This window comes from Cebus imitator, unplaced genomic scaffold (assembly GCF_001604975.1).
Source record: "Cebus imitator isolate Cc_AM_T3 unplaced genomic scaffold, Cebus_imitator-1.0 Scaffold21, whole genome shotgun sequence".
Taxonomy (NCBI): Eukaryota; Metazoa; Chordata; class Mammalia; order Primates; family Cebidae; genus Cebus; species Cebus imitator.
The window spans coordinates 2,132,559-2,142,442 of record NW_016107336.1 but is presented as its reverse complement, the minus strand read 5'-3'; the positions used below and the strand labels follow the sequence as shown (position 1 = coordinate 2,142,442).

General features: G+C 45.3%; 1 pseudogene; it reads left to right on the top strand.

Annotated features, from left to right (window-relative positions):
• The first annotated feature begins 7,229 nt into the window (after positions 1–7,229).
• Positions 7,230–7,812, top strand: LOC108298914 (annotated as a pseudogene).
• Positions 7,813–9,884: the final 2,072 nt, after the last annotated feature.

Genomic DNA, 9,884 nt, shown 5'->3' with positions numbered 1-9,884 from the left:
TTTCACCATGTTGACCAGGATGGTCTCGATCTCTTGACCTCGTGATCCACCCGCCTCGGCCTCCCAAAGTGCTGGGATTACAGGCTTGAGCCACCGCGCCCGGCCTAACCCCATCTCTACTAAAAATACAAAAGTTAGCCGGGTTCACTGGGGAACCTGAAGGAAAAAAAAAATTAGCCGGGCGTGGTGGCATGTGCCTGTAATCCCAGCTACTCAGGAGGCTGAGGCAGGAGAATTGCTTGAACCCGGGAGGCAGAGGTTGCAGTGAGCCAAGATTGCACCACTACACTCCAGCCTGGGTGACTGAGCAAGACTCCGTCTCAAAAAAGAAAGCACACACACTTATATCTGGAAGGGCATGTGCTGTTCCTTTAACACTGTTCTCCTGAAATGTGACCCCCTCCCTCTTTTCATTTGCAATAAGGACATTTGTGGTCCTGGAGGATGGTGTCTGTTCTCTGCTGAAGCAGGACGGGAGCCTGTCCAGAACTGTTTACACTGGCCTTTGGGCCCAGTGATACAATGCCAAGGCTGCATATAAATCAGGTACCCCTTAGCCACTCTCACTGATGGATTTATCTGGCTGTGCTGCTTAGAATTTGGGTAGGTGTTTAGAATCCAGACACACAAAGTCAGAGGATTTGTCCTTGTGCCCTTGCCTGGCATGCATGGATTTGTTCAGCATTACCCAGGCTGGCTGAGAGGGGCCTATGCAAGTCATACCAGGTGACCCTCCCGGTACACTCCATCTTCATCTGGGGCTTGTCAACTGTCGGGGGAGTTTAGCTGAGGGGAGTGGAGGGGAGGGCTGGTAAACAAACAAACAAACAAACAAAACCAGCCTCATTGTATTAAACTCCTTAAGAGCCTTGGTCCATCCTGGGGGTGTGAGGAGTAGAAAGTAAATTGCTTCTCTTTAGGAGTTGAATTAACTCTTTCAGGCCAATAGAATTAGTTCAATAATTACTGTCCCCTTGCCTTAGGATTTCCCGGAATGGTATTTTTAATGAGCCACGTCTCCCTATTGCTACCACTGCTACAATTTAACAGAATTGACTGGTAAACTCAGCCAACAACAGGTTTGACTAATTTTTTTTCTCAGAATAGACCAGGTGTTCTTGTGAAGGGATCAATTGACTGCTTGTTTCAGAACTGAGAAGGCGCAACCTCATTAGAGGCCGCCAGTAGATGAGCCCTCTAATCCTTATTCATTTTCAGAGCAAGAATTGTAGTGTCTTGCACTCCAGCCGGTCAAGCGAGCCTTTTGTGTTGCTATCAAGTCTGAGTTCCTTGTTTCCAATTTGCTACATAATTTCTCTTCTGGCTTGTAGCTTCGGAGAAAAGGAGTAACAGTAAGCAAGTTTTAACTGACAGGTTTTGAAACCTGAAAGTTAAACATCTAGACAGGTTAGCAGTTGCCTTTAAAAAGCTTTAAAGAAGATTGCAGTTGAATTGATTTTCAACTTCGCAGGCAGCCGTGTTTATAATTGAACAGCTCTGAAATTCCAAGAAAAGGTCTACTTTTATTTGCTAAATATCTCATCTCCTTCTGCAGCACAGAAGGTTGGAGAAATGGGGAAAAAATAAGGATTAGTACGTAAAAGTAATCTTCGGAAGTTTTAAGGACTTCTCTCCACTCTCTTTTAAGCAGAAAAGTAGAGAATGTCCCTACAATGGTCTTTTAAAGAGAAGGTGCCTAAGACAGAAGGGTTGACGCCTGAAGTAGGTTAGTAAATGGCTCCCATTTGAGAGATAAATTTACTCGGAGACCATTGGAGTGTCGTTTAGTACCTTGGAAGAGATAATTAAACCAAATATTAGCCTGGTGTCTTGAAAGGGTTAACTCATCTCTCAAGGCCATGCAGTTGATTTCTAGAGAGCACTTTATTCACCTCCCCTAATCCCAGGATGGAGCCCTTTGTCCCCAGCTCCTCTGAGCTGGGGCTGTACAGCTTGAATCAAACACAATGGACTACCCAAAGACTTAAGCGCCTTCAGTATCCGGCTGTGTTCTGCACAATTCCCCCAAGGAGGCTACAGTCTGTTGTATGTTAGCGCACAAATTTGTCATGTATGTAGCTGCTGTGTGCTGGTCAGCTCTTAATAAAGCCATACATTCATAAAGGCAGGAAGGCACCGTTCCTCGGTGTGTGGGCTTTGGAATCAGGCACATTCAGGTTTGGATGCTGATCCTGATCGTTACTAGCTGGGTGACCTTGGGCACGTTATTTACCAACTCTAAAGGTTAGTTTCTTTCTCTACAAAATGGGACGATGGGACTACATCCCTCCCAGGGAGCTAAGACCTCGAGGAGGAAGGCCCAGGGAGTGTTTTTGACTGAAGGCTTGTTTTGTGTCTCAGGGCCTAGTGCTGAATGAGCTCTCCATGGGTGTGAGCTACTGCTGTTATTATTGTTGTGAAATCTTCCCTGTCTTCTCCGTGAAGTCTCTATGGGGTCCCCTAGAAACAGCTAATGACTCCCTACTGTGTTCCCATCACAATTTGCAGGTGCCACTAGCATAGCTCTTACCACGTTGTATTAGATATAACTGCTTGTTTCCCCCACCCTGACAGTTCTTGTAGAAATGAAAACAATGCCTGGCATAGAGGAGGTGATCAATAAATGTAACTTCATTTTATTTATTGAGAGTCTGACTTGGAGGGGGGCGGTACACGCCTGTAACCCCAGCACTTCGAGAGGCCAAGGTGGGCGGATCACCTGAGTTCGAGATCAACGTGGAGAAATCCTGTCTCTACTAAAAAAATGCAAAATTAGCCAGGTGTGATGGCACATGCCTGTAATCCGTGCTACTAGGGAGGCTGACGCAGGAGAATCACTTGAACCTGGGAGGCGGAGGTTGCTGTGAGCCGAGATTGCACATTGTACTCCACCCTGGGCAACAAGAGCAAAACTTCGTCTCAAAAAAAAAAAAAAAAAGTGTCTGAATTAATAGACACATCTTTTTCCAACAAATGCTCATTGGATGTCTACTGCAAGTAGATACTATTGTTTTCCCCATTTTTTTTTTTTTTGAGACAGAGTTTCAGTCTTGTTACCCAGGCTGGAGTGCAATGGTGTGATCTCGGCTCACCGCAACCTCCGCCTCCTGGGTTCAGGCAATTCTCCTGCCTCAACCTCCTGAGTAGCTGGGATTACAGGCACCCGCCACCATGCCCAGCTAATGTTTTGTATTTTTAGTAGAGACGGGGTTTCACCATGTTGACCAGGATGGTCTCGATCTCTTGACCTCGTGATCCACCCGCCTCGGCCTCCCAAAGTGCTGGGATTACAGGCTTGAGCCACCATGCCCAGCTTGTTTTCCCCATTTTATAATGGAGGAAAAGAAGGCTTGATGTAGTCAAAGTTACTCAAAGCGAACTAGAAGTAAGGGATAGAGCTAGGATTCAAACCCAAGTGTGTGAGAGCTGGGACAATATGCTGTTGATCTTTGCATACTTATTTTTTTAATTTTTATTTTTTCAGAGATGTTGGTGGGGGGGCATCTCACTACTTTGCCCAGGCTGGTCTCGAACTCCTGGGCTCAAGGAATCCTCCCACTTCAGCCTCCCAAGGTGCCGGGATTATAGGCGTGAGCCAACTCACCCTGCCCTTGATCTTTGCATTCTTAGCACCTAGTGGAAGTCCTAACACTTGGTGAAAGCTCCATAAATACGGAATGCAATGGATGCTTTAGAGTTAGCTGTCATTCTTCATCCTGCCAAGCTGGAGAAGACCCAATGACTCTTGTTTTTGTTTTATTTTGTTTTTTTTCTTTGAGACCGAGTTTCATTCTTGTTGCCCAGGCTGGAGTGCAGTGGTGCGACCTTGGCTCACTACAACCTCTGCCTCCCAGGTTCAAGTGTTTCTCCTGCCTCAGCCTCCCAAGTAGCTGGAATTACAGGCACCTGCCATTACCACCTGCTAATTTTTTGTATTTTTAGTAGAGACAGGGTTTCACCACATTGGCCAGGCCTGGTCCCAAACTCCTGACCTCAGGTGATCCACCAGCCCCAGCCTCCCAAAGTGCTGGGATTACAAGCATGAGCCACCGTGCTTGGCCTCCAATGACTCTTCTCAGATCTGTTCTTTGTGCTGGTTTTTTGGCTCTTTGTTCTCAGATCCAGTCCTCACACTGCCCTTGATTTGGTCTGGATCATGCACAAGGGGTTGGTCTGCAAACGGCATGGTCTAGGCTCCCTCCTCAACTGGCTCCCAGTTAGGTCCCAGCGGGAGACGTTAACCATGGAGGCAACATAGCCACAGTCAAAGATGCTGCCTAAAACAGAGAGGAAGGGAAGAACTACTCTGACTTCTTCCTTCTTCCTGTATCCTTCCTCCCTTATCTCCTTTCAGGGCCTCCCGCTGACTGACCATAGTTGGACTCCAGCTGGTAAGACAGCCTGAGGAATAAAGTTTTCTCAGGCAAGGCCAGGCGCAGTGGCTCATGCCTGTAATCCTAGTACTTTGGGAGGCCGAGGTGGGTGGATCACCTGAGGTCAGGAGTTCAAGACCAGCCTGGCCATCATGGTGAAACCCTGTCTTAAAAAAAAGAAAAAAAAGTTTGCTCAGGCGAATTCCTCTGTGATGCAGGGGTGCAGTGAACGGATCTGAGAGCAGTCAAGCAAACTGTTCCTCCTCTCTAGGTACAAGTTTCTTCCAATCCGGAGCTTTGTTAGATACAGAAGGTTCTGAATTGGGAGGGGCTATCTGGAAGAGTAGATGGTGGTGGGTGGGGAAGAGGGCAGAAATCCTCTCTCTCTCTTTTTTTTTTTTTTGAGACAGAGTCTTGCACTGTCCCCCCGGGCTGGAGTGAAATGGCTTGATCTCGGCTCACTACAACCTCCATCTCCTGGGTTCAAGTGATTCTCCTGCCTCAGCCTCCTGAGTAGCTGGGATTACAGGCATGTGCCACCATGCCTGGCTAATTTTGTATTTTTTTAAATAGAGACGGGGTTTCTCCATGTTGGCCAGGCTGGTCTTGAATTCCTGACCTCAAGTGGTCTGTCCACCTTGGCTTCCCAAAGTGCTGGAATTACAGACATGAGCAACTACACCCGGCCAAAGTGTATCTTAAAGCAGAGGCTGATACATGTTTTTAACTTGCACATTTTGTTTTTTTAATATACCATTTACCCTGTGAAAAATGGTCACTTATCTGGAAGATGTTGTATTCACTTAAGACTCCCACTAGAGTGGCCACAGGAACATTGTTCATGAATTTGTGGCAGAATGAGACTCATCAATAGCTCACCTAATAAATATAGATTAAAAGGATATCCAATATCTGCCTTAAACCCACAAAGGAATATAAATTTGCAGCAAGAGATCAAGACTCTAATGAAGGCAGCAGGAGATGGCTTTAAAGACAATTCCCTGTTGCAACTTGATGATGAAAATCAGTCTTAACTGTGCATTTAATTTCTTTTGTGGGTTCAAAGCAGATCCCTAAAGTTTTATTCGAGGAAGGTTAATCGTGATAGTCTCTGGAGTATATAATGCTTCTATTATTGGGTAGAGTGAGTAAAAGATATTTGTGTGAATAATATTTTGCCTTTTTAAAGTGAGGTGTTATGTAGAAAAAAAAAAAGAACCTGCCAAAATACTATCTTTGTAGACATCTTTGAAGAAATAAATGTGGGAAAAGATGTAGGGTTCATTAATACACAGCATTTCTTTGTAAAAAAAAAAAATGCCTTCCTAACTTTCCACAAAACCCATGTTTCCTAAGCAAAATTCTGTATATTAAATATGGAAATGAACTTTATTTTTAAATAAAAAGGAAATAAGAGCAACGACAAAACTTTTTCCTTGATGAGGTGGTAGAGACCTATTTAATGCAGAACAACATTTTAGAAGTCCATGGCAGGTTCATAAAATTTCTGCATTCTTTCTTTCCTTTTTTCTTATTGATTTCCCTTTTTGGCCTTCTCTGTGCCTTTCAGGAGTAGCTTAAATTGTCAGATATGCCAAACTTTATTGACTTTCCCGCCTTCTGTGATCCTCTCTGCTCAGCTTCCCAAATAGCTGAGACCACAGGTTGCACACCACTATGCCTAGCTAATTTTTATTCATTTTCATTTTTGTAGAGATGAGGTCTTGCTATGTTGCCCAGGATTCATCTTCTCCTCTTGCTTCCTCTTTATTTCTCTCTAGCTCTAAGCCAGAAGTCTTCCCACTTCACTATGCATAAGGATCAAATGAGAATTTGAGTTAGAAATGCAGTGATTTCTGGGCTGCGCACAGTGGCTCACGCCTGCAATCCCAGCGCTTTGGGAGGCCAAGGCGGGTGGATCACTTGAGGTCAGGAGTTCGAGACCAGCCTGGCCAACATGGTGAAACCGTGTCTCTACAAAAAATACAAAAATTAGCTGACGTGGTGGGGCACTCCTGTAATCCCAGCTATTTGGGAGGCTGAGACTGGAGACTCGCCTGAACCTGGGATGCAGAGGTTGCAGTGAGCCGAGATCCTGTCACTCCGCTCCAGCCTGGGTGACAGAGCGAGACTCCATCTCAAAAAATAAAAATAAAAAAACCCCCAAAATTTAGTGATTTCTGTGTTGCCATTCAGGAATCGTGAGTTTTGCCAAACACTCTAAGTATTGCTGTTGTAGGTGTTGAGATATACTATTAGGTTATGGAGTAAGATGTGAGCTTTCACCAGGGTATTTTCATTTTATTAAGAGAAGAATGAATCTTTAATTGTAGAATTACAGGCCCCAGTAATCCTTGTGGCTAGAGGGTTTCTTCCGAGGAGGAGCTTAGCCTCCTGACAGGTTCTATTGTAAGTCCTCCAGTTCTCCTTGCTTCCCTCTGGCTCACTCTTTACCCCTACTAATTAACAGACCCGATGGGGGGTGGGGCCACTGAGGTCTAAGGATATTATCGATCTATGGTTTAGAATTCAAGGGCTTGGCGAATCACTCTTTGGTAGATGACTTTTTAGCTGCGTTAGGTTTTGAAAATTTAACACAAACTAAAAAGTAATCAACGTCTATATTCAGAACTTGCCTTACAAGAGGTTCCTTCTGTAACCTGAGTTAAAGGAAACTGGTTTTTAACAGTGGCTCCATTCGTCAACATAGCTGAAATTCTACCATTACAAATGATGGCCTTTGGACCCTGGAAAATTGTTAGGACTCAAAAGTCTAACAATTAACAATGCACCACACACTTCTAGGTCAATGTCACCTTAAACTGGAGCCAGTGAACATTTTAGTGGTAGTCTAGGATGACTGGAATTAGGCCCATAAAAAGTGGCGGCGAGGGCGGAGAGAACTCCACGAAGGCCTCTGGCACACTACGAGTTCAAGGTGGTGGGTCGCTGCCTGCCCACCCCCAAATGCCACACACCGCCCCTCTACCGCCTGCGAATCTTTGCGCCTGATCACGTGGTCGCCAAGTCGCGCTTCTGGTACTTCGTATCTCAGTTAAAGAAGATGAAGAGGTCTGCTGGGGGCAGGTGTTTGAGAAGTACCCCCTGCAGGTGAGGAACTTCGGCATCTGGCTGCGCTATGACTCCCGGAGCGGCACCAACATGTACTGGGAATACTGGGCGCTGTCACCCAGTGCTACCAAGACATGGGCGCCTGAGCCCACTCCACCCAGATCATGAAAGTGGAGGAGATCGCAGCCAGCAAGTGCCGCCGGCCTGCCATCAAGCAGTTCCACGACTCCAAGATCAAGTTCCCGCTGCACCACCGCGGCCTGCTCAGTCAGCACAAGCTATGCGTCACCACCAAGAGGCCCAACACCTTCTTCTAGGTGCTGGGCCCTCGCCCGTGTGTGCCCAAATAAACCCAGGAACGCCCCGGTAAAAAAAAAAAAAAAAGTGGAAAAGATAGGAGAAAGAGGAGTTTTTATTTACTCTGAACACATAAAAAAATAAAATATTTAAATTAAAATTGGCTCATGCCTGTAATCCCAGCACTTTGAGAGGCCAAGGCGGGTGGATCACCTGAGGTCAGGAGTTGGAAACCAGCCTGGCCAATGTGGTGAAACCCCGTCTCTACTAAAAATACAAAGATTAGCTGGGCATGATGGGGGGCACCTGTAATCCCAGCTGTAATCTCAGGAGGCTGAGGCAAGAGAATCGCTTGAACCTGGGAGGTAGAGGTTGCAGTGAGCCGAGATTGCGACACTGCACTCCAGCCTGGTGGTCAGAGTGAGACTCCGTCTCAAAAAAGAACAATATTTAACAAATTAAAGCAAAAAAAATTGTACCACTGCACAAAAAAAAAAAAAAAAAAAAAAAAAAAGCAAAAAAAAAAAAAAAAAAAAAAGTAAGAATGGCTTTTTGGATGAATCTCATACAAACTCTGAAAGACTTTTGACCAGGCAGAGTGGCTCATGCCTGTAATTCCAGCACTTTGGGATGCCCAGGTGGGTGGATCACCTGAGCTCAGGAGTTTGAGACCAGCCTGGCCAACATGGCAAAACCCCTCTCTACCAAAAATGCAAACATTAGCCAGGCATGGGTAAGCACCTGTGGTCCTAGCTACTTGGAGGGGCTGAGGCTGGAAGATCCCTTGAGCTAGGGAGGCAGAGGTTGCCGTGAGCCAAGATCGCACCATTGCACTCCAGCTTGGGTGGCAGAGCAAGACTGTCTCAAAAAAGAAATGTATGTTTATTCTATATGTTTTCTTTTTTCAAGCAAGAGATCAGGTAATCTTTTCTGATAGCAATATACAGTAAGATAACAGTAGATACTTTTAGTATGATGCAATACCATATTGAAATTAATTACAAATATCAGTTTTAAATATTAATGTCTACTGTACCCAGTGTGGGATCTTAGGAGAAAATATTCAACATAATTTAAAATCCCGAGACTGGGCTTGGTGGCTCTCATATGCAATCCCATCATTTTGGGAGGCCAAGGTGGGCGGATCGCTTGAATTCAGGAGTTGGAGACTAGCCTGGGCAACATGGTGAAACCCTGTCTCTACAAAAAAATACAAAAATTAGCTGGGCATGGTGACGTGCATGCCTGTGGTCCCAGCTACTTGGGAGGCTATTGCAGGAGAATCGCTTGAGCCAGGGAGGTGAAGGTTGCAGTGAGCCGAGATGGCACCACTGCACTCCAGCCTGGGTGGCAGGAATGAAAGAAACCCTGTCTCAAAAACAAAACAAAATAAAAATATGAAATTATTATAGAAAAGGATATTTTCAGGATAGAAGTGTGTATTTGAATCATGCAAGTTGTACTAAATTATGCTGAAGCTGTAAAAAACTCTGAAAATGATCTCCTTTTGGGCAGTTATAGAAATAACTTCTTTGAGGAGTCACAGATTGACCTTTATTTTTCTCCCTCTATTCTCTCTTTCTCTCTTACCTAGGTCAGTAAATTTTCTTTCTTTCTTTCTTTCTTTTTTTTTTTTTTTGAGATGGAGTTTTGCTCTTGTTGCCCAGGCTGGAGTGCAATGGTGCGATCTCGGTTCATCACAATCTCTACCTCCTGGGTTCAAGCGATTCTCCTGCCTCAGCCTCCCGAGTAGCTGGGATTACAGGCATGCATTACCACACACAGCTAATTTTGTATTTCAGTAGAGATGTGGTTTCTCTATGTTGGTTAGGCTGGTCTCGAACTCCCAACCTCAGATCTGCCCGCCTCGGCCTCCCAGAGTACTGGGATTACAGGCAGGAGCCACCGTGCTGACCTTTGAACTGATTGTTTTTAATGTTTAGTCTGAGACAAGGTGAAGGGGAAGGAAATTTCCCCTAAAACCACAGTAACAATTGTATTATAGTAGATTGAAACTTTCTGTTGAGGCCGGGCATGGTGGCTCACACCTGTAATCCCAGCTCTTTGGGAGGCCGAAGCGGGTGGATCACTTGAGGTCAAGAGTTTGAGACCAGCCTGGACAACACAGTAAAACCCCTTTTC